At 39.4% G+C, this 26,456-nt stretch overlaps 1 protein-coding gene across 12 annotated transcripts in view; it reads right to left on the bottom strand.

Moving 5' to 3' along the window:
* Window positions 1–26,456, bottom strand: part of NPAS3 (neuronal PAS domain protein 3) — a gene marked incomplete at its 5' end in the record, with an annotated part of 875,991 nt that overhangs the window by 797,238 nt on the left and 52,297 nt on the right. The gene's annotated exons all lie outside the window — the stretch shown is intronic.

The following is a 26,456-nucleotide window of genomic DNA, read 5'->3' as shown; positions in this document are numbered from 1 at the left end:
ATTTATTCAATGGAAAATTATTTGGCAATTATGATAAAGCAACTAGACGACAATGACTTTCCTTTGAATCACTAATTAAAATGCTGATTGCCTGTGGAGTGAGATGTGCAGTTATGGTCAAACAAGAACTTTCATTGTGCTAAACAGCTTGGGCTGGCCTGACACCTGGGTGGGGAGGGGAGGGTATGAATCAAGCACATTTCACTACTAAAATCAGATTCATTTTTATTCAGTAAAATTCTAACAAGGTTATAAATCTGGGCAAGATAATACTGCACTCAATAATCTTAAGAGATTTAAAAAAAAAAAAGAAAGAAAATCCAGGTTCTAAAATGAATAACCTTATGAAGTCTAGTGTATATTTAATACATATCAAATGGCTTTGCATGTGAAAGTTATTTTTTACAAGTTTGCACTTCTTGTGTTCTTACATTTCTCTACAAGCTACCTTTATGTACACACAAACGTCAAAGAAATGTCACCTTCTTAACATAAATGCTCTTCAAACACAGATGATTTCTCTTCAATAATGGAAGAAATGTCTTACAATTAATAGTGAAGAGGAAATTGTCTTTCTTGTAATGAATTCAGTGCTTTGAATTTTACTAACTAAAATTATGGTTTTCCCAATAACACTGAAATAGTCATCATTTTCCAGAATGAAAAATACACTTCTTATATTTGTAATGTGTTTATGTTCTCAAAAATCAATTAAATTCATAAAGTTAAAGGAAAGTAGGTGCCTTAAACCAGTAACATGTATTTTTTTTTTTTTTTTGAGGTATGCGGGCCTCTCACTGTTGTGGCCTCCCCCGTTGCGGAGCACAGGCTCCGGATGCGCAGGCCCAGCGGCCATGGCTCACGGGCCCAGCCGCTCCGCGGCATATGGGATCCTCCCAGACCGGGGCACGAACCCGTGTCCCCTGCATCGGCAGGCGGACTCTCAACCACTGCGCCACCAGGGAGGCCCAGTAACATGTATTTTTAAGAAATGCATTATTTTGAAAGATTCAATCTCTCAGAGAACAATAAATTCTTAGATTTTGAAGAGAATAGAGAGGTCATCTACCCTCATCCAATTCGAAAATTCCCTCCACAGTATCTCTCAGAGAATCCTGCCTTTGCCACAACTTGGAGAAGATGATGTTTCCTACCTTGAAAGGCAGACCATCCCACTTCTGAATGGTTCCAAAGGTCAGCAGATATCAAAAGGTCTAACTGGCTTTCCCACAACTTCTACCGCTGGAACCCACACTGGAGTATCACAGAATAAATTGATCCCTCTTTCAAATGATCCCTTCCAAATATTTTAAGACAGCTATCATGCTTCCATCAAAGGTTCCTCTTTTCCAAACTTACTAACTCTGGTTCTTCCAGCTAGTTCCCAGGATTGCGTCCATCCTCCACAATCTGTCCCTCTTAACAAATGCTTGGAGGGGGAAATAAAACAAACATATTCCAGATGTGGTCAAATTATCCAAGTGCAATTGGACCAGTTTTTTCCCTGCTCCTAATTTTTAAGCCATGATATAACAATGGATCATATTCATCTCATAGTCAATTAAACCTCTAGGTCAATTTTACATAAGTGATTTTTTAACAAAAGTACAAATTTTATGAATTTTGATTTACTGCTCTTAGATTACATTTTCTTAGTCCATTATTAACCCTGAGGAAATTCATTCCTGTCTATTTGATGCTATTTAATCTTTCTAAGCCTTAGTTTCCTTGTGTATAAAATGCTTATTAGCACAGTAAATTCTAAACAAGCACTAGATACCATTTATGAAGTATTTGTCAAGTGCCAGGCACAGTGCTAAGGGCCCTATGTGCACCACACACAAGTAAGGTAAGTACCATTATTTCCATTTCACAAATGAAAATACTAAGGCTCAGAAAGTTTCCATAATTTGCTCAAGGTCACTCAGCTAGTCACAGGGCCTAGGTCTGAGTTCAGGCCACCCTTAGCCAATATACTATCAATGACCATTCTTCTTAATTTCCTACCTTGTAAAACATTAATAAATAGGCTTATGATAAAATTACTGAACAGAATCAGATTAAAGCAGTGTCTCTTTAAAGATCAGCCTTCCGTTTGATTAGTTTACCTTTGGGGGACCATTTACTCAAAAATCCTGAATCCCTCACCACATAATGCATATATCCACAAAAAGCCCACAACTATAACAAGATACTTTCTCAATGACCCGCACAAACTAAGACAGGCTATGTCTTAGGAGTTTCCCTAATCTACAGATTCAGTAATCATATTTTTTAAAAGGAAGTGAGGTTACCTTGGCACCCTCACTGTTATCTAATGACTATTGCTTTTTCCCAAGTGCTGTCAATTCATCCATTTACTTAATAGTTCCTATCCTAGAACAAGTCTAAATTTAGGCATTCACTTTTTTCAGAATATCAGGATGTTGGCTCATGTCTCCTCTTTCCTGGTTTCTCCAAAGATTTCCAAAAGTAGTTCCCCAACCCCACGTAATAATTTCTTTAGCTCAATGGATGAATCTGTACCAGTTTAAAGCAACTAGGAGCTGAAACTTAAGTTTTCAGGTTCTTGTAGTTATGGTTGTGCTGCCCTTTACAGTTTGAAAAATCATTATCCTTTACAGAGAAAACAGAAGTTAAATAGGATTTAGTAGTGTTTCTTTCTCTTTAGTCATCTTTTTACATTATACCATCTGTTCCAAACAATGCAAATCGGCAAATATTTATGGAGCACCTAGAATGTGCAAGTATTTTTGATGAGAACGAAGGGAACACAACAATGAGACACTGTGCTTAAAAACTGGGCAACACATTCACAGAGACAGAAAGGGTCAAGTTAACACAAAAGAAAATTGAAACGTAAGAGAACAAACAAGCTACCACCAGATGCCATAGGGGAGCAGCCAATTAAACGAGCTAGATCTCTTATTTCCCATCTTTTATGTTTCCAAACATAACTTTAAGTCTTTTCTCATAGTTCTATGGAAAACTTGTGTGTGATACGTTGGGGGCAATCACTCTTTTCTCTGTTGGGGTCATCTATTATTGTCAGATTGTTATTATCAGAGCCTCCCCACCAATGACCCATCTTTACTCAATCACCCATTTATTCATTCACTGATTCATTCATTCGTGACACAAATATTACTGTGTCTACTAAATACCAGGCAGTCTTTTAAAGTCTTAAGTCATTGAATCATACCTATAATATTTTTAGATTATCCACTCCAGACCAATTACAAGGCCACTGGGGCCCTGAATTTAAGAAACTAAAATCTTTTTTTTTCCTTGGATTTTTAGAAATCTGCTTCCTAAAGTCTCAGGCTACAGTTCTAACTATGTACAGCCTTCACTTGACCAAAAAATTCTCCCTTAATTTAGATTTCAATCAAGAGTGGCCAATTACTCCAGTGTTTCCTCAATTATTTGAGAATTTTTTTTAAGTTCATCATAAATTTTTCAGAATCTTGGCAGACCACTTGTAGAAATGAAACTCCCCAACATTTACTATGCCTACCTCATTAACAGTTTTACAATCTCAATAATTAGAGCATCATCCCTATTGTCCATTTCAAAAGGCAGCCAACAACTACTTCTAATTATTTAATCCACACCCAAATGCTTTCTACTCAAATATGTGTTATGGTATTCAAAAATATTACTTAAATACTATTTTCATTATCAAAGTAATAGATGCTTACTGCTGAAGCATTTGAAAATATAGAAAAGAAGAAGAACAACATAATTATTCAAAATCTTCCTGCCTGAAGGTAATTTCTTTAAAATTTTGGGGGCATTTCCTTCCTGAATATATGTAGATAATTGTGTGAATATGCACATATGTGTCTATGTATGCATATATATCCTGTGTGTGTATATATGTGTGTGCGCTATATGTTTTACCTATGTAATATACAGCATGTCAGTCTCTGCATGATTTTTTTAACCTGCTTCTTGCAAGGGAAAGCCCTTCCACTGCAGTCCTTCCATTGTTAGTCCTTCCCCTTAGTCCTTGAGCTAAGGCTTGCTTAGACCCCTTAAGCCATAATCAAGTTCTCTCCTTAAATCTACTTTATACCCAGCATAAACATATCTGGTCATATTCACCCCATCCCCATTATTATGCCCTGCTATGGTTTCTAGAGAACCTCCAGGGTCTTCATTCACCCTGCTTCTTCATTAGTTAAATTAAATTAAATCTACATTGTGCTCATTTTGTTCCATTTTCTTCTCTTTACTAGCTCCAAATTTCAATTGAAAGCCTTCTTGGCCCTAATAATAAGACCCCTGTCAAGCCCATTCTTCCCAGTCCTGAAAAGAGGAAAAACAGATGAAGATGCTACCTTATTTCAGGCATGTAAGTTCACATTCAGAACTCTGAAGATACCTTCTCAGCCCCTTCTAACCACCCCCCTTTATGCATTATGCATCCATCGGCCCTTAGGTTCAATGAGATTTAAAAACAGACCACCCATCAATTCTAATGTTCTCACTCCAGAAATGCGGTGTATTTCTCATTAAGCCATTTCAGGTCTACATCCAGCCCCCTTCCACTTCTCAAGAGAGACCACTGAAGCATCTGGAGTCCCTGTATGAGACTCCTCTGTAAACACTGATCATTGTCAAGCACAGAACGGAACAGTGGTTCCTCAGAAGGCTCAGCCTCATCCTCCAGGGGAATAGATCACATCTGCTGCACAGCTCTGGGGTGGCAGAACTGCCTCTTCTCTTTCCATGTGGAATCAAGTTCCTACACTCACCAACATCTTGATGTTGGTTTAAAATTGCCCTCTGATGTTTTTTTCTTGTCTGAATATTTGTTCCATTGTTTGCCCTGATCAAAAAATAATCTAAGAACGAGTATTATCACTCAGATATCTAAAACATGCAAATCTCTCTATAGTCCAATAAGTTTACTTGCTAAAAGAACGAATATGATTTTTTACTTAACACACTAAGTTTTGACTACATGTCATTTGGTCATTTGGATACATAATAGATCACATTACAGAGACTACATTAATAATGATTTTCTTATCAGTATGTGATCACCATTTTAAGAGTAGTTCAGGGCTTCCCTGGTGGCGCAGTGGTTGAGAGTCTGCCTGCTGATGCAGGGGACACGGGTTTGTGCCCTGGTCCGGAAAGATCCCACATGCCGCGGAGCGGCTGGGCCTGTGAGCCATGGCCGCTGAGCCTGAGTGTCCGGAGCCTATGCTCCTCAATGGGAGAGGCCACAACAGTGAGAGGCCCGCGTACCGCAAAAAAAAAAAAAAAAAAAAAGATTAGTTCAAAAGAATGATATATAACATTTGGTTACTATTTTGGTATTTGAGTAGTTTATTTTAAATTTAGGATATTAATTCCAAACATATGAACTTAAACAGGAACAAAAAGCAAACATATATTTCTCCACAACTATTATTTCTATCTTTTTTTAGTATTAAAATCATGATGTTATGAAATATAGTCCTTAAATGAATAATCTACTCTGGAAACAAGCAGTACAATTTCCTCTGTCCCTTATCTGTGTCTCTGCCAAAAAATGCATATTCACATCCTCCCCAAAATTACATGACACTGTATATTTTTAAATTATCCAAAAATTAACATTTTATCTCTTTGCCTATCGTAAACAAAATTATGGGGGTTATTTTTTTTTAATATTTGCTTTTTTGATTTGAGTAATGGTGTATTGGAAGTAAGCAGTAAGATCAACTCTACTGATCCTGCACTGAAGACATTTCAGATGATTTCTTTGCGTCTTCATTACTTGAATGTATGTAGAAAAGTGAAAGTGGTCTTATTTCATATTTTGGCTTATTTGTGACATCTCCATGTTATTACTAACATGAAAAAAATGACAAAAATTCTGGAGCATACTTTGACAATACTTATCAAAATTTAAATGCATATTCTATTTCTTTAAATTTATCCCAAGCAAATTTAGTAACTGAACAAATACACACACAAATGCAAAAAGATATCCACAGAATTTTTATAAAAACAAAACACTAAAATCAGTTTAAACACCCATTAATAAGGAACTGCTTACATGAAATATTATGCAATTAAATACTGTGCAACTATAGAGAGAGTTATATTATCTTGTGGAGATTTCCACAATATATTAATTTAAAAAGCCGATTATGGTCAATATGTGACAATAAGATACAATTTTTAAAAATATATACATACAGAGGGACTTCCCTGGTGGTCCAGTGGTAAAGAATCCACCTTCCAAAGCAGGGGACACGGGTCCGATCCCTGGTCGGGGAACTAAGATCCCACATGCCGCAGGACAACTTAAGTCCACGTGCCACAAACTACAGAGCCCACGTGTTCTGGACCCCGTGCGCCACAACTACAGAACCCACACGCCCTGGAGCCCGCACGCCACAACTAGAGAAGAGAAAACCCACACGCCACAACTAGAGAGAAGCCTGGCGTCATGAGAGAGCCCATGCCCCCGCAACGAAAGACCCCGCATGCTGCAACTAAGACCCAAATACAATATATAGGCAGTTAGATTTCAACAAAGTTAAGAAGGTCTCGAACAAGTTCTCTCCCCTGGTTATGACCCACATCTTTAGGGTAAATAGAAAGGTTCATGCTAACCCTGCTAAGTCTCTTTCATCCAAAGTTTAGGATGAATCTAGTAGAACAAATGCTGAAGCAATTATCTAGACTGACTGATGATTAGATGATGACAGCAATGTTCTACTTATTGGACTCTAAAATTTTATTGAGTGTGTATTATTTGCCTGACACTGTTCCATGTATCCTCTCATTGTTTTATCTGCACAGTACAATTATAGCCCCGCTTTCTGATAAGGCAACTAAATCACAGGGTGAGTGTATTGAGTCTTAGAGATTGTGTTGTCCAGTGCCTTTACTTCAGGTTGGAGGAAAATGAGTCAGGGGGTACTTAAGTGTCAGAACCAGCAGTAGAATGGTTGTCCTCTGGGTCAGCTTGGCCTTGGGTGGTCCAGGGCTTTATAGTCAGGCAGCCAAAAACTTATTGGCTTCGGCACTCACCAGCTAAATGTTCTTTGTGAAGTTATTTTACCTCTAAAAACCTTGATTCCTCACCTGTAGGATGGGGGGAAGAGTTGTACCATGGCCTTGGGCTTAGTGAGAATTGAAAAAGTTATGTGAAACAGTACCTTGCCTGGCATAAAACTCTTGGTCAAAAAAAAATGGGACCCTATTTTGTTATATTTGTTCATTTGTTTTATCTTTAGATTCCACGTATAAGTGAAATCAGACTCACAGACACAGAGAACAAATGGGTGGTTGCCAGAGGGGAGGAAGATGAGGGGATGGGTGAAATAGGTCAAGGGGATTAAGAGGTACAAATTTCCAGTTATAAAATAAGTCACAGGGAGGGCTTCCCTGGTGGCACAGTGGTTGAGAGTCCGCCTGCCGATGCAGGGGACACGGGTTCGTGCCCCGGTCCGGGAGGATCCCACATGCCGCGGAGCGGCTGGGCCCGTGAGCCATGGCCGCTGAGCCTGCGCATCCGGAGCCTGTGCTCCACAACGGGAGAGGCCGCAACAGTGAGAGGCCCGCATACCGCAAAAAATAAACATAAAAAAAAATAAGTCACAGGGATATAATGTACACATAGGGAATATAGTCAATGGTATTATAATAACTTTGTATGGTGACAGATGGTGACTTGACTTACCGTGGTGAACATTTCATGATGTGTAAAAATATTGAATCACTGTGTTGTATACCTGAAACTAATATAATATTCTAAGTCAATTATACTTCAGCTAAAAAGGTGACCCTAGTATTATACTGGTTATACTATAAATCCTACTACTGATGCTTCCATTACCAGCAGCCGCAGCGGGTCATTACTGCCACCATCATCGTCGTTACTACACCATGCTCCTCTTCAGAACAGACGCCTAAACTCGCTCTCTGACTCACCATAGTTGCCCACAAGCTCCCTCCTTCTTAAAATCTGCCTTTTCGTCTCCCCTATCTATCCAAACTTTACTTTGAGACCCAAAAGAAGACACAACTATCTTAAGAAGCTGACACTCAACAGTTCCAGCCCACGTTGGTCCCCTCATCTGCTGTATATATTCCTGGATTCTCAAGATGGCATTTTAAAATACAATATCTTTTGATGTTATCTAATTTCTCCTTATTCCCCAATGAGATGGTTTTCAGAAAAGAGGCTATTCACATTTTTTATAGACTTTTCCAAAACAGTGAGGAGTTCATAGTAGGTCTGCAACAAGTACCTGCGAAAATACAGTCTCTTCTCAGCCATAAACAAGCATGTTTTTGCTTTACATCATCCATCTTACATCTAGACTCACATACTACATTCGTTTTGGGGCTGTGCTAACTTGAGGTATACTGGCATCAAATCCGCACAGATTTCACTGGAGAAGGTAGCATGTTACTGAGTAAGTTTCCCTGTCAAAGTGTGGCACTAGCACAGGTGTCAATTCCTAAGGCCAGACTGAACATGACATTGACATACAGCTCGTAAATTGCTGACCACTGTGGTCAGTCTACTACCTTTGCAAAGTTACTGAGTTTCTCAAACTTCCTAATGTTCAAAGTATTTCTGTAGACCAAGGCCTACGCAATAAATAAATCACATGCCCTTTTCATTGGAAGTAGATTCTTACCTAACATTCATTTCCTATAGAATCCTCAAAATTATAAAGACTATAAATTTCTTGTACTATAAATTCATGTACTATAATTTTAAGCTTAAACATTAAAAGTCCTCATTTCTTATACTGTTTCAGAACGTAAATGTCTGTCTAGCAGTTTTGTGCATGTCATTCTCTAATGTCTTTTTAAAATGTGTGGTTTCACATTCTCTTTGACTAACACCCCTAAACTCAGTCCCTCCCCAGAGGTAATCACTGCTGTCAGGTTGGTATGCATTCCCCTAGAGCTTTTTTCCATAAATTTACAGTCATCTGTATCCACAGAGAATATGCAGTAGTCTTTTGTGACTTGTTCACTTGGCATAAATGGTGTCATACTGTATACATCTATAACTCTCTTTTTTATCCATCAAAATAATGGTGTTGGAGAGAAATTTCCTTGTCAGTTAAAATACTTGTATTCATTCTTTTTAACTGTGCAGATTTCCACAGTTTACTTAACCAGTTCTTTATCAATGAACATTGAGGTTGTTTCCCTTCATTGCTATTACAAATATTGTTGTAGTGATTACCCTTGCTAGTGCTCCTCTATTGTTCTCTATGCTATCTTATTAGAAATCATTTTAATTAAGCATGCATCCTAATCATATATAATCCCTCAATAAATGATATGATAAAGATTTTTTCTTTAAATAAATTTAAAATATAGCTTTAATCTATGTGAACATTAAATTGAGACCTATCATCACAAAAGGACAGGAGTCAGCAAACTATGGCCCACAGTGCCTGCTTTTATCCCATCCACTGTCTGTCTTGAAATAAAGTTTTAATGGAACACAGCCATGCTCGTTCTTTACACACTGTCTAAGACTGCTCTTGCACTCCAACAGCAGAGCTAAGTAGTTGTGACAAAGACCATATGGCCCACAAAGCCAGAAATATTTACTATCAGTCCCTTTACCAAAAACTTTGGTGAATATGAAATAGTCTTTCTCTGGCAAGCTTCTTCTATTTCTACAAAGTGCAAGTTAAAGGATCAGTATCTTTATGTTTTAATCATAAGACATTTGTAGTGGCATTTGCTACTAAAAAGCAAAGAGAAAGTCCATATCTGCTGAACACAATGATATCACTTTTGGTTGAAATCCAAAATTGAAAATATGCAATATAAAGCCATAACTTCTTCAAGTCCTTCATAACTTTTGAAGACATTGAGTGAATTAATTAAATTAGGGAGTCCACTTAAAAACAGCAGGTTGTCCTTAAGCCTTACTGGTGATTTAGGTTGCTATTTTGAAGCAAAATACAAAATTTTTAGGTGATTTACCTACTACAGCCTAGTAGTATTTACTTATATTTGAAACAAGGAACAAGATCATGGAGTGAGGCAACTAGTGATTTAAGCCAAGTGACCCCTGCACCCTTTGGCATCTCGGGTGGTTGCACTAGGTGATATCTAAGATCTGTCCTAGCTCACACATTCTCTGGCACCTACTATTCACACTTAGAAGGAGGAACTTATAACAGGAACTTCATTTATTTAAATTAATACTTAAAATTATCACAACGTTCACTGACATGCTCTATTATTTTATGTTGTTGCTGACTGTAAAATTTAGGTTTAAGTTGGAAAGTAGGTCCTAACGGATTAAAAAAAAGGTACAATTTGAATTTATTTACTCTATGCTCATGCACAATGAACTGGTATTTACAGAGTTAATTACTAATAGAACCTACCACTCATTTAAACAATATTACGAGACCCAAAGCATGTACAAATACATTTGCTTTTATTAGAAATATAAATGTTTTCATTATTTTCAACTAAATTTCCAGGTCTTGCCACATTTGTAGAAAGAGGGAACTGTGCTTCCAACCCTTATCCTGTGTTGTAAACGTTAAAGGCTTTTTCAGCATTCCTCACCATGAAACTTTATAGAGACTATAAAAAGGGTCCCAACAATTGTACAAAGGACTGAATTCCCATTGTGTTCTCCCACACAGAGAGAAAAAGAATGGAGAAATAAGTCTTATGGTTCTATTTGATCAAAAATAATAGTAATGATAATTACTTCTCAATTATTTGTAGATTGACATTTGGCAGACTTTTTAGAGACCGCTTTTGCTGGCATGATTGCTCAGTCTCTTAAATGAGCTCTGTGGTAACCCACGACTGCCCCTCCCCACAGCAACTACGTAACAACGACAACAAAAAAATCGGTGCATTCACGTGTTGGTGGTGCTGTTGTTGAATGGAAAGAATGGGGAAATAACTGCTTTCCCCACAGTCTTAGGCCCAGGGTGGGCCAAGGATCCAGTTTGCCCAGGACAACAAGGTTTATGTCAGGTTGTCCTAGTGTAATTATTAATAGTCCCCGCTTTCCCCTCAAAATATCCCAGGTTGAACCATAAATTATGTGGTTGCCCTCTTTAGGCCCAGCCCTTCCCCCTCATCTTTGCCTCCTCTGGGGTCTCTTCTCCCCCTCTTCTTCGAGAGTCCTGATTAGGCAAGTGCTGAAGGAAGAAAGGGGAAACACAGGGCTGGAAAAAGCAATGTCCAGAGTCAGAGACAAGCAGGGCTCCTGAAATCCAGAGGGCAAGAGGAAGTAAGAGAAGTGGTAAATGACAGAGTCAGAGGTCAATGTCAATGGCTTCCTGCTTTCTGGTCAGTCAACCAGGTCACAGGGAGGGAACTGCATGCTTCCAAGGTTGGCTGTCTAGGCTGGAAGGTTAAGTGTCAGGGGCAGGGTTCCTGTGGGAAGACTGTGGTCAGGGTCATAGGTCAGTATCATGAGGACAGGTCACAGGAGAAAATTGAAAGGACTTGTCCAAAGAACTGAAGTGACTGTGAAGATGCTTCAGGGCTATCATGGAAACTGATGTTTGAAAAAATGGGGGAAGCTCTATGAATCCTGAAGACTCAACAGCCAAGTAATGTCCAAGGAGCAGTTACTTTAACAATTTTGAGATGTCCACTGTCTTTAAAGCTAGGACGACTCCCTCCTTCAACTCTAGTCTGCTGATCCTCTTCTCTAGAGTAAAAGGTTCTATTTTGTGATACAGATGATTTCAGAGTGAGTTTCCTCTATAAGTTGGGAAACCTCATCTGGTGCAGGTTCCAACACTCTCAGGGGCTGGGGATCCAACTCACAAACCTATGTCTTATATAGATTGTCATAAGCTGAGCACTGGGAAGCTGAAGGACTGTGACACGACATGACTCATGCTCCTGAGAAACTGCACTAGGTGTCCTGATTGATCACAGGATAATCATACTAAAAATTATTATTATAGCCATTGCTATATAGCTAACACTTACTGAGTGCTATGTGTCAAGCTCTATTCTAAATGCTTCACTTTTTTTTTTTTTTTTTTTTGCGGTACGCGGGCCTCTCACTGTTGTGGCCTCTCCCGTTGCGGAGCATAGCCTCCGGACCCGCAAGCTCAGCGGCCATGGCTCACAGGCCCAGCTGCTCCGCGGCATGTGGGATCTTCCTGGACCGGGGCACGAACCCGTGTCCCCTGCATCAGCAGGCGGACTCTCAACCACTGCGCCACCAGGGAAGCCCCACTTTTATTAATTCACTTAATCTTCACACAACCCTAAGATTGATGGTATTATTTCCATTTTAAAGATTAGAAAACTGAGGTTAACTAATTTGCCCTAAGTCACACATTAATAGGTGGTATAACTGGGATTTGAATCAAGGTCATCAGGCTCCAGGCCCTTTCCAGTCAATGACGTCACGATAGTAACTCTCTTATACTAAATTCTTCTGAAATTCTGAGGTGGGTGGGTCAATTTTAAGAGATCACAAAATCACATGCCATAGCCCAAAGTAATTCCAGTAAATCACATATACTATTCTTGAATTTTCTTCTTAAAAATTCAAAGTTAAGGGGAAATGCTTTGTATTTCCCCATATCCCTATGAAGCAAATCACAATCTTAAATCTTTCAACTGTTACAAAGCCTACCCTGCATAAATCTTACTTGGATTTCTTCTAAAGCAAAATAACCCAGCAAAATATTCAGGAAAGAGAGCTCATGATGGTGTCATATTCCTTTCTGAAAGCTACATTTAGACATCTACCAGAGATCCCTTCATGGACACAGAAAAATCTTAAACCGTCTCTTATTTGATTGTGCTTGCCTAAGGCATTAAGTCCAATCCACCATGTCACACCTCAGTAACTCGACACAGACTAGAAAATTTTTACAGTCAGCTTCCCCAAGGGATTTGTTAAGTTTCACATGCATTTAGTTGTGCAGTTGGCCTGCTCAAATTGATAAACTTGTAGCTAAATTCTTTCTGCAGCAGTGGGCTGTTGGGCTTAGTTTTTTTCTTTTATCACCAAGAGAATAAATATTGCAAAAGAAGCTGTTACTATGTGTTAGTGTTACCCATTAGTTTTTAACATAACTGAGCTTACATTCCAATTTCTCAGTAACTGATAAGTATTTATTTTGTGGATGTGGTTAAAAGGTGAAAGGGATTTAAAAGGGCTAATACTAAAATATATTTATAGCAAAAAAAGAAAGGAAAGAAATTCTCATGTCTTAAATTGAGCAAAAAATGAAACAAATATTATGAATAAAATTATTATTTTTATTAGAATTCCCAAGTTGCTATGATACATGCCTATACAGGGGAATCCTTGCATCTATGCTCAATAAAGTCAATACCGGAATGCAAAATGGCTTGGCTTAACAAAAATATACTAAGGCTAGCTGGAACTCAAATTGTCAATTACTGACTTAGAAAAATATGGGGGGTTTCTCCCAGATTTTAATCCTCCTCTTACTGTGCTTCTCAATTCCTAGACTTGAGCATCAACTCACTTCATATCAACTTTTACCAGCATGTGATTTTCTATCACTCTTGACCAAGGCTTGCCCCACACCATCTTCTTCCTCACAGATGAATGCAGATGGGAAAAAGCCAGGGACAACTTCAGTAAAATTCACTCTCATGTCATACCTGGGACTCTGCTATTTTAGATGACATCAGTATGTGTTATAAACTCAGCAAGTTTACTTGTATTAATTTCGAAAGCCACCACATCAGTGCAGGGTCTATGTTTTTTATCTTCTATGTCCTCTAGGTCTATGTCATTTATCTTCAGTTCATTTACATATTCAACAAGTATGTGTTAAGTATTTACTATGGGCCAATTATTATTCTATACCCCTGGAATAGATAGTGATCGTATCTGTCCTCATGGAGAGAAAAAAATGAACAAATAAATATACATGCCATGAAGAAAAGAAAAATAAGACGAGAAAATGGAGAGTGAAAAAAAAATATATATATATATATTAGATAGGTTGATCAAGAAAGCCCTCATGATAAGGAGACATTAGAGCAGAAACCTAAAGGAGTTTAGTATGGGAATCATAACTTATCTAGGTAAAGAGGATTCCAGGCAAGTGCAAAGGCCCTGAGGTAGGAACATGTGGACACAGTCGAATAAGCAAGAGAAAGGGTGGTAGAAAATGTCATCAAAGTATGAGCCAGGGAGCAAACCATACAGGGCCTACTGGGCCACACTAATGTGACTGGAAGATTTTGAGCAATAGAGTGACTTGTTTTGATTTTTATTTTGAAAGAATAATTCTTATTTCTCTGCAAGGAAGAAACTGTAGATAAGCAAAAGTGAAAACAGGGAACTAGGTATCCAATGGGGGAAAACAGTAGCTTGGCACAGGGCAGTAGTGACGATGGCAAGAAATAAATGGATTTGGGATGTATTTTGAAAGTAGAATCAAAGAGATGAACAGAATGTAGAGTACAGAACAGATGATTCAAGAATGAAGATGATGGACTGGATATAGGATATAAGAAAATGTTCAAAGATGACTCCAAGGATTCAGATGTAAGCAAACTAAATTCTTTACAAGTAATAAACTCATCTATAACTTTATAGTTCATTACTACTACGCATTCCCTTTTTGACCAGCATTATACATAGTAACAATAAGAGGAGGACAGGGAGAAGGGAGAGGGAGAGGAGGAGGAAGAAGAGATGAAAACAATGATGAATGGATAAATTAATAGACAGATGGACAGATATATAACAAGCACAGTAAAATGTTCATTGTCAAATCTAAGTGACAGGTATGTAGATGCCTACTGTAAAAGTATTTTAACTATTCTGTATGCTTGAAATGTTCACTAAAATGTTGAAAAATATACAGCATTTCCAAAATGTATTGACTACAGAATCTTTTTTCAATTGCTCCACCCCATGAAAATGCCTACCCCACATTACACAGAAAGCTTGAATGACTTGCACAAGATTACAAACCCCAGTGACAATAAAGTCAGGACTAGATGATTGGTCTCCTAACTCTGCAATCAGAGTTCTTTCAAACATATCATCCTGCCGATGTCTGTAGAACACCTATCTGCATCTGAAAGCCCTTTGCAACCTGAAACTAAACTCATATTAAATCAACATATTACGTTCATTCAAACCATCACTCATTCCCAGTTTGTTACCATCAGTAGTATACTGCGGTCAGGTTTTATGGGAGCCATTTCTCTCCTTTGCTTTCTGGGTATCAATAAGTCCTATCATTTACCTTTTTTTTTCTATCATTTACTTTTATGTCTTATGTTTCAAACCAAGAAAGCCTAGCAGGAATCTTCTGTGGCTTCAGACTTACACCTTCTCCAATCCTACAGGGAACAGGGCTCCTACACTGTTTCTATGAACAAACCAGGCTCTTTGTTTTAACTCCGTCTTTAACATTTTGTATTTATCTATTTTCAACTTGAGAGGATCCTACATACAACCATAAGAATCCTCTTCCCTGAGTAACTTTTGATTCCTATTTTCAGAAGCCAAAAATGGCTCCCAAATGCCTCTTGAATCAAATGAAAACCCCCATCCAAATGATTACCTTCACACCTAAGTGCCTTTATCTCCATTCAGTACATTTATTCAGCAAGTAGCTGTTGAGTAATTACTTTGTGCCTAGTTGTATATTAGGCCCTGTGGGAAATTATAAGATATATGACATCATCCCTGCCCTTATGGATCTGAACAATCAATGTGGAAAGACAAAATGTGCACACACTAAACATTTTTACAGCAAAACGAGGCTGTATATGATTAAGCACCCACAGGAGTGAGTGGAACAGGCAAGTCAAAAATTACTAGGAGCCAATGTGTTTATGCAAGGCTTCATGAGTTATACATAACACGAGCTGGGGCTTGCTCCAAAAGGTACAGAATAGCTCGCTCTCCAGGGAAAGCTCTTGTCTCCAGGGTAAGAATTAGCATCCTCTAGATTCAGAGGCTAATATGCCCAGCCTGCCTGGAGTACAGCCTTCTTGTGCTCAGTGGTCAGCAATGAGGCTGGAAAGGAGGTAGAGGAAGGATAACAGTGATTCCTAAGTATAACTTAGGAATTTGGAATTCATCTTCACACACACAGGAGGCAAAAGGATTACTAAGAAGGATATAACAAGATGAAAGTGATTATTTATGTAGTAGCAATATTCAGGGTGGAACACTAGGTAGGAAATTATTATACCAGTGCAACTGTTAGGACATGAGGTCACTGCCAAGAGTGTACGGAAGATGGAAAAAGAAAAAAAAAAAGAATACACTGAGCAGGCATTCTGAAGGAACACTGTTAAATACATAAAGAAGAGAAAGGTTAACAGTGACCCTGAGGTATCATGCTAAAGCAATAAAAGAATGAAGAACTGTTGATTAAAAAATAATGAATAATGAAGCTAGGAAAGGAAGGACTGGCGGGTTTGAGGTGATGGCAGGGCCTCTAAGCTCAACAGGCAAATTGGAAAGAACAAAGTAAACTTCAGGTGAAAAATAAGGATGTGATCTAGATTCAGAGGATACTAGCATAAAAATGATAGAGAGACCACTACGTATCTCCCCAAACTCACGCCTTTTTCTTCCTGGGCACCCAGCTAGATTATCCTTACTAGCCTGTTGCATAGAGGTACGGCCACATGGCTGAGTGCTGGCCAGTGGGGTGTGTGCAGGGCTACTGCCAAGCTGGGCCCACATATACGTCCCACCGGCTCTCCTCCATTTCCCATCCCCTTCACCAACTGAATGAAATACTCTCAAACCCTAGAAGACTCCTTGAACTTAAAATTTAGCCAGAAGGAGCCGGGAACCCTGAATAACTGCGCAGAATAGAGACCCCCCCACACACAGATTCCCGTTGGATCTGATGTAAGAAATAGCCTTTAAGTCACTGATATTTTGGATTCTTTGTTACAGCAGTGAGCCTGCTGTAAGGTTTTCCAAACTAAATCTCTATCCTACAAAACCCCCGATGTTCAAGCAAACCTTATTGCCATCTATAAAGAACCTGCCCGCTCCCTCTGTTTTCATTCATTTTATTCATTTTCATTCATACTTCCTAGAATGATTTCCCCCACACTAATCCTTGTCCTTCCTGTCCTTAGTATTTCTGCCTAAGTTTTACGTCCTGTACTAAAACAATTCCTGACTTAACGCCAGCTGACAATAGTCGCTGCAACCATTTCCCCAGCCCCACAGCACTTGTGCAAACATCTCTATCCATCTGTAACTGGTTATAACTATGTTTTTATGTTTATTTTATCTGCTATCATGTATCCCCATTTATATTTGTCCCATTAGATTATAAACTCAATATGAACAAAGATTGCGTTTCCTGTTCCCTTTGTAATTTCCTACATGCCTCATATATTGCCCTACACTGTCAGTGCTTCATAAACTCAACTACTGAAGTTTGAACTTCTACTCGCGTACTTGCACCAGATGCATTAACAACTCACAAAATCTGCATCAATAACATAAACACACACAGTCTTGCAGTGGCACCCTCGTTTATCCAGCATCACTGGGGAAGAAGCTGGCCCACGGAGGTAATCTGAGCAATCAAATATAATGCAGCATGGAGGAAAACAGAGGCTGGACAACACAGCACATCTACCTGGCGTCTGAGCCTGAAATGCTCTCTAGTAAATCTCATTTTGGCAATGGTCATTAAAATAGGTCACTACGAGACATTTGGTAGCAAACAAGTTCAAATTGATCCAAATTGGTTTACACCTGTCTGATCTGGCAACAGCTGGTAAAAGTATTTTAAGTTAGAGGCTGTCGACACTCTCCAGGCCCCATTAGACCCTGCTGCCGCCAACTCATTCTGTAAGATTCAACTGCATAACATGGCACCTGTGCCACCTCCTCTGTTCCCCTAGCAGAGTGAGGGGCTCCCTCCTTTGTGATACTGGGTCATTTTGTATAAATGTCAATTGTACACAAGGTAGTGACTGTGGGCTTTCCTATCTACTTCACCCGAACCCACTGCAAACACCTTAGGACAAGGACTGAATCTGTTCAAAGCCCCAGAGCCAGTGTAGCATTTGTAACACACTAAGTTACATTATTCAGGGTATTTTTTTAATCACAAGCAAGAGAAACCCAATCTAAACAAGTATAAGGGGAGGAACAAAAGGAACCAAGTAACAGTAAAGATAATTGGGCCTAGGAAAATACATGATTAACAGATTTTTCCCCAAATATGCAATTTTTAGATCATCTTTACCAAAAGTAAGAAACTTAAGTTTAAGTTGTTTATTATCCAAAATATCAAAGGAAATAATTTTTAAAATGTACCTGTAATAGGTGAGTGAGATTACAAGGTACACACTTCCAATTACAAAATAAATGAGTCACAGGTATGATATGTACAGTGTGGGGAATATAGTCAATAATTATGTAATATCTTTGTATGGTGACAGATAGTAACTAGACTTATTGTGGTGATCATTTTGAAATATATAGAAATATTGAATCACTATGTTACATACCCAGAGCTAACAGAGTGTTGTGTGTCAATTATACTTCAAAAACAAACTCATAGAAAATGAGATCATATTTGTGGTTACTAGAAGTGGGGTGTGGAGGGAGGAGGCAGTGGATGAAGACAGTCAAAAGATACAAACTTCGGGGCCTCCCTGGTGGCGCAGTGGTTGAGAGTCCGCCTGCCGATGCAGGGGATACGGGTTCGTGCCCCGGTCTGGGAGGATCCCATATGCCGCGGAGCGGCTGGGCCCGTGAGCCACGGCCGCTGGGCCTGCGCATCCAGAGCCTGTGCTCCGCAACGGGAGAGGCCACAACAGTGAGAGGCCCGCATACCGCAAAAAGAATAGAAAAAAAAAAAAAAAAAAAAAAAAGATACAAACTTCGGGCTTCCCTGGTGGCACAGTGGTTGAGAGTCTACCTGCCGATGCAGGGGACACGGGTTCGTGCCCCGGTCCAGGAAGATCCCACATGCCACGGAGCGGCTGGGCCAGTGAGCCATGGCCACTGAGCCTGCGCGTCCAGAGCCTGTGCTCTGCAGCGGGAGAGGCCACAACAGTGAGAGGCCCGCGTACCGAAAAAAAAAAAAAAAAAAGGTACAAACTTCCAGTTACAATATAAATAAGTCTAGGTATATAACACAGAATATGACAAATATAATTAACATAACTGCTGTATGTTATATATGAAAGTTGTTAAGAGTAAATGCTAAGAGTTCTCATTACAAGGAAAAATTTTTTTTTCTATTTCTTTAATGTTGGATATATACGAGAGGATGGGTGTCCACTAAATGTATTGTGATAATTATTTCATGATGTATGTAAGTTAAATCATTATTCTGTACATCTTAAACTTACAGAGTGCTGTATGTCAATTATATCTCAATAAAACTGGAAGAAAAACACATTTATTAAAATAAAGTAAAAAATATATATACCTGTAATTATTAGAAATAAAAACATGCCAGGATGGAGACATACACTGGATAACCATTTACAAAATGCAACTGTGTTTGACAGAAGTAAAATATTTATAATAAGCCTCATCTAATTCCTCACGGTACTCCTATTATAAATCAAGGGATAGAAAAGAAGTTCAACTGGATTTTTTTTTTTTTTACCACAGTCAATAACTGAAATTAAAGAAGCAAAAATTACTCTTTAAAAATAAGACTTAAGGCTTCCCTGGTGGCGCAGTGGTTGAGAGTCCGCCTGCCAATGCAGGGGACACGGGTTCGTGCCCCGGTCCGGGAAGATACCACATGCCACGGAGCGGCTAAGCCCGTGAGCCACGGCCGCTAAGCCTGCGCGTCCGGAGCCTGTGCTCCGCAACGGGAGAGGCCACAACAGTGAGAGGCCTGCGTACCGCAATAAAAATAAAAAAATAAATAAGACTTAAAAGCCAACTTTGAGTACCCACTGTGGTCCTCACACTGTATGGGGCACAATGGGTACAAATATAAATCATATGAAGCGCCAGCCCTGAAGGAGCATACAGTCTAACGAAGGAAAGAGAGGACACCGCTATCCTCGATGCAGCATGACACAGGCTGTTTTCAGGGCCTAGGAAAACAAGGAAGGGGAAGGAGAATAGCTATCTCCTGGGTAAGTCACTTGAGAAGGGGATATTTTACAGAGGAGCTGGAATTTCTGCTCTTCCTCAAAGGATGCAGCTGGGCTTTACCAAGAAAGGAGACAGAGGAAACAGCATAAACCAAAGCAGAGAATGGTGAAAAAATACTAAGTGTTTAGGGAAAAGCAACCCTTCCCATGTGGGAAGGAGAGAGACTTGGAGGAAGGAATAGCAGGACAGGAATGGGAAATTTAGGTGGCAGCCAGGTTGTGTAGGGTCATATAGAGAAAGCTGGAGATCCTAGAGCTTCATTCTGTACACAAGGGGGAGCCAGTGAAAGTTTGCTGGGTTTTTTAAAGTTGAAGTAAAATGCACATAGTATAAAATTAATCATTTTACAGTGAACAATTCAATATCATTTAGTAAATGAGGCATGTAAACACCACCCTTACTAGTTCAAAAATATTTTCATCATCCCGGTAGGGAAACCTATACCTATTAAGCTGTTGCTCCTTCCCCTACAGCCTAGCAACTATCAATCTGTGTTCTGTCTCCCTGGGTGTACCTCTTTACATAAGTGTAATCATACAGTATGTGAGCTTTTGTGTCTGGCTTTTTTCACTTAGTCCAACATTTTTGAGGTTCATCCACTTTGGTACATGTATCCCTACTTCATTCATTTTAATGACTGAGTAATATTCCATTTTATGTATACCAAATTTTCCAAAATTTCCTTATTCATTTATGCGTTGATGGGCATTTGGGTTGTTTCCACCTTCTGGCTACTGTGAATAGTGCTGCTATGAACATGCGTGTACTTGGAAATGTTTGTGTACCTGTTTTCAAACCTTTCAGGTAGATACTTAGCAGTGGAATTGCTGGGTAACTTTGTGACGAACCACCAAAGTGTTTTCCATACTGGCTGATACATTCTCATCAGTGAAAGTTTTTAAACAGGCTGTGACATGGAAATAACAAAGGCAGTTAAGAGGCTATTTAGTTATCTAGGTGAAAGATGGCAATATCTAAGCTAGAACCACAGTGATTATAGAAGGTAGAAATACCACGTAAGGAAGGGTCCATTGTGACTCCTGCTTCTAGCTTGAGTAACTAGATAGATGCTTCAACCAATAACTAGGTGGTTAACTGATCATTAACAGAAGAAGGAGAAAGCCCTCAGTGAAAGGGAAGAGTTAGAAGGGCTGATTTGGAGAAACTGAGCATCCACCAAAAATGTCCAATGGATCATGAGGCGTTCTGGTCATAGGATGAGACTGAGTTTTACTGTACGTTTATCAGTGATTAACACAAAGAGGATAGCTGAAGGAGATACGCAGAACATGGAAGCTCTAGGAGAGATTTAGAACAAGAAGAGAAGAGGGCCAAGGAAAACAGTTTGGAAAATGCTCGCTTTTTTTTTTTTTTTTTTTTTTGCAGTACGCGGGTCTCTCACTGTTGTGGCCTCTCCCGTTGCGGAGCACAGGCTCCGGAAACGTAGGCTCAGCGGCCATGGCTCACGGGCCCAGCCGCTCCGCGGCATGTGGGATCCTCCCAGACCGGGGCACTAACCCGTGTCCCCTGCATCGGCAGGCGGACTCTCAACCGCTGCGCCACCAGGGAAGCCCAATGCTCACATTTGAATGCAAGGGGACCTAAGACCATGAGTGTGAAAAGGAAGCAGAGGAAGAAAAGAAACTTGAACTGTGACTGAGATTACAAGAACCAAAACTGAGATTTAAAAGTCCTTATGAGTATTTCCTCCAGAAAGATTGGTTCTTAATTCATGGTTGGTTTCTCCATAAGTAAGTACTCAGCAGGATTCCTCTTATTCAGAATCACCATATACTGACTGCCTTCTGTGTCTGCCATATTTGCACATAGCATCTTCTTTTACTTTACCAAAGCCTTGTATGGGTATTACTTCCAATTTGCAAATGATAACCTGAGGCTTAGAAGGGTTAAATAATTTTGCCCAAACCACACAACTAGTGTCTGAAACAGGGTTTGAACCTATACACCTCGTACTGTGCTGAGCTGCCCCTTGCTTCAGTTTGCTATTAAAACAGTCATTTTTCTTTCCTATAACATTTTCCCAAGGGTTATTTGCTTCTTTAGTAAAACAATGATTGGGCCAAGCAGAGAACCTTGATTTAAGGAACTCAAAGTGTTTAGATACTTAAAACATAAATATTAGAATAACTATCAATTTTTTTAAAAATTTAAGGTCCCAATAACAAAGAGTTATCTTGTAAACTTCATCAAAGATTAGTTTACTTTTATGTGAAATCATTGTTATCCATTTAAATTTAAATTTTTCATGGAGGAAAACTATTTTGTGCTCTAATTGTTCATTTGTAAGAGCTTAGTATATTTAGTTATTGTAGTTTTGGGGGGTTTTTTTTGTTTGTTTGTTTTGCGGTACAAGGGCCTCTCACTGTTGTGGCCTCTCCCGTTGCGGAGCACGGGCTCCGGACGCACAGGCTCAGCAGCCATGGCTCACGGGCCCAGCCACTCCGCGGCATGTGGGATCTTCCCGGCCCGGGGCACGAGCCCATGTCCCCTGCATCAGCAGGTGGACTCTCAACCACTGCGTCATCAGGAAAGCCCTAGTTATTGTGGTTTTGATGTACTACGTCTGTCTTTTGCTGAAGGAGAGATATGAGTAGTATTAACCACTCTTAACTCTTTGTTAACAGGATATTAATTTAATATCCTGCGAGTCAGCCTGCACGTATCTGTTTGAACAAAATATTGAAGTACGATGGCATCCTAACAGTATTTACATTTAAGCACAAATACAAGTACTTGCATATTTGTGGTATTCATAACATTGTATTTCAAACAAAATAATAACTATCCCAGTCCATCATCCATACCTCCTTCTCCTCCCTCCCCCAGAGAGCACCCAGCCTCTCTATCAGCTCTTAAGAACTCACTTGGAAAACTCAAAGGAGGCTATCTCTGAAAACTTGCTGGTTCCCTTTCCCTGGGGCAGAAGGTAATTAATTTGACTTAAAAATCTTCCTCTTCAAATTCCTTCTGGGATATGATAAGCTAAGATCCTGTTTATGTAAACAAAAGTGCTTAATTAAAAGCATATCTGATAATATCAGAAAGACTGGAAAGATTATCATGCCACCATTTTATTAATCAAAATTTTACTGGGCCTCCCTGGTGGCGCAGTGGTTGAGAGTCCGCCTGCCGATGCAGGGGATACGGGTTCGTGCCCCGGTCTGGGAGGATCCCATATGCCGCGGAGCGGCTGGGCCCGTGAGCCATGGCCGCTGGGCCTGCGCATCCGGAGCCTGTGCTCCGCAACGGGAGAGGCCACAACAGTGAGAGGCCCGCATACCACAAAAAGAAAAAAAAAAAAAAAAAAAATTTTACTATATCTATGAAGCCATGAAGATACCTCAGTCTTCAAAAAGGTAACAATATTTTAAGTTTCTAATGCTTTTATTTCTTTTTGTAATACTAACCTCATCTTCATTCAAAATTTAAATCAAGTTCTTTGAAAATTAACTGGAGAGAATGATTAATTTACAGGAGGAAATAAAGGCCACAATCTGTCAGTGAAGTCCAGCACTTCTGCCTATCAAATGGAAAATAACCCATAGTTGAATAAAAAGTACAAAATGGCTAATAAATGGATCTTTTGTCATATATGATATTATTATCAAATTCAGTGGCCATTTTCAGGTTCAGAATCTTCTTTCCCCTTTGTGTATTGGCCTATGATTTTCTCTTCCACTTCTCGCCTCCTCCATCTCCCGACCCTACACAAAGCAGGGAATTTGATTGTATTTGATTACATTTTTCTTTTAGAATTTCTTACCTCTTGCATTTCCTGACCTATTCTTTAGCCACTTCCATGAACATTTATTTTTTTAGAGTCCCTCTGTTCTTCCTACTCTCAAAGCTCTAAAACTGGTCACTCACAAACCTATATCTGCACCCCTGCCCTCTCACACAATTCATACTCAGAATAGTCCCAAGAGAATCATCAGTTTCTTTGCCAAACTAGCTCCATTTCTCAGGCCACCTATTTTGATTAATTGATATCACCATTCTTCTGGTTATGCAAAACTTTTCAGTCATCTTTGACTAATTCCTCTTGTTCATTCTGAATTAATCAGGATATTATATATATTTCATATAATTTTTTCAATAAAGATAATTCATTAATGTTTAATGCCTTCATGTAAATGTATACAATAGCTTGTGCCTTTGGGCTCAGAAAATATGTTCACTGCATTCCCTGGCTCCCTGCTTACTCCTAAAACAATAATAACCACAGCAACTTACCTGCTGACAGCGTCATGTCAGGTTCTCAGACAGGTGTGGTCCCAAGGCCAGAGACAGCCAGTGAGTTGGCCTTTGCTGGTCATCTCCCACTACCTCAGTTCTAGACACTACTTGTACCTGCAGGCTAACCAGTATCATCCTCTATATAGAAATTAAACTGACCTATGAAATGTCTACCATAACAATAAACCATAGAGCAAAAAAAGGGCAAAGTCATAATAAAGAAGCAGAATGAATTCTAAGCCACATCAAGATTTGGTTATTACCTGATGACTTAAAAAAAGAATTTGAAACTCAGAAAGGGATTACTTAACCACAGATACTACTTAGGAAATGAGAGCCACAGAGACAAATGCTGGGTGTGCCCTTCCATGTACTGTACATGGAGGAGCAGTCTCGGTTAACAGACTTTGAGGAGTCCTGCCCTATTGACCAATCTACAGCCTCTAAGCAGCACAGGGTTTTTACTGTGATTCATCTTATTCTGCTATTCTGACTCCATGCTCAACTAGGGGCTTCTGCGTGTCTGCTTTCCATGCAGGAAAAGAATGTTAGGGTCTTGCTAAGATAAGCATTCCATCTGTGTGATTGTATTTCTCATTGTAAATGAATAATTTGGCATTCTGGTTTTACTGGCCGCATGACTGTGGTTAATGTGAATCCACCTGAGAGAGATGGATCTGCCCTCTAAGTGCTGCCACCAGACTTCCAAGTTGGCTGAGTTGAGTGGCAGACCCTGTGCCAGACACAGTCAAATAACCAGGGCAATAAATGCCTTACTGTGAGGCCTAAAGGGGAATGCAATAGTAAGTATTTTGTAACCAACCCTGAATGATATTTTTTAATGTTGAATACAGGGGATAGCATTTACAGTCCAATAAAATTGTTTTGAATTAGTCATGGGATATGATCTGAATGATGCAAATTAAGAGATGGAAAGTATCACTGAAATTTTTGTCATCTAGTCATTAAATGAATAATGTGTTCTTTTAAATTAATTTTTGTTGGAGTATAGTTGCTTTACAATGTTGTGTTAGTTTCTGCTGTACAGCAAAGTGAATCAGCTATACATATACATATATCCACTCTTTTTCGGATCTCCTTCCCATTTAGGTCACCACAGAGCACTGAGTAGAGTTCCCTGTGCTATACGGTAGGTTCTCATTAGTTATCTATGTTATACATAGTACTGTGTATATGTCAATCCCAATCTCCCAATTTGTCCCACCTCCCCTTCCCCTCTTGGTATCCATAAATTTGTTCTCTACATCTGTGTCTCTATTTCTGCTTTGTAAATAAGTTCATCTGTACCATTTTTCTAGATTCCACATATAAGTGATATTATACGGTATTTGTTTTTCTCTTTCTGACTTACTTCATTCTGTATGACAGTCTCTAGGTCTATCCACGTCTCAGGCTGGAGAGGATGTTGAGAAAAGGGAACCCTCCTACACTGTTGGTGGGAATGTAAATTGGTACAGCTACTATGGAGAACAGTATGGAGGTTCCTCAAAAAACTAAAAATAGAGCTACCATATGACCCAGCAATCTCACTCCTGGTGTATACCCAGAGGAAACCATAATTCAAAAAGATACATGCACCCCAATGCTCACTGCAGCACTCTTTACAATAGCCAGGACATGGAAGCAACCTAAATGTCCATCAACAGACGAATGGATAAAGAAGATGTGGGGAGGGAAGGGATGTGGGAACAGATGTATATGTATGACTGATTCACTTTGTTATAAAGCAGAAACTAATAAAAAAAAAGAAAAAAAAAAAGAAGATGTGGAATATTACTCAGCCATAAAAGAGAACGAAATAGTGCCATTTGCTGAGACGTGGATAATGTGTGTTATTTTAATAGTTTTGGAGGGCCAGGGGGAAGAATTCTACCTACATTCAGTCTCCACTGCCCTCGCAAGGATACAAGCCAGTACCTTATACAGTCTCAAAGGAAGATGCTACTAATGCTGTTGGGGAAACTATGGCAGACAGACAGAAAGCTAGAAACCAAAGGGCCAGGTATCCCTCAACCTGAGACTCTTGATTCTTTAGAATCAAGCACTGTTTACAATAGCCAGAGGGGATATCAATAAT

This window comes from Mesoplodon mirus (assembly GCF_964341445.2).
Source record: "Mesoplodon mirus genome assembly, chromosome: 4".
Lineage (NCBI taxonomy): Eukaryota > Metazoa > Chordata > Mammalia > Artiodactyla > Ziphiidae > Mesoplodon > Mesoplodon mirus.
The sequence above is the reverse complement of the archived record's forward strand: the minus strand, read 5'-3'. Positions and strand labels throughout refer to the sequence as shown.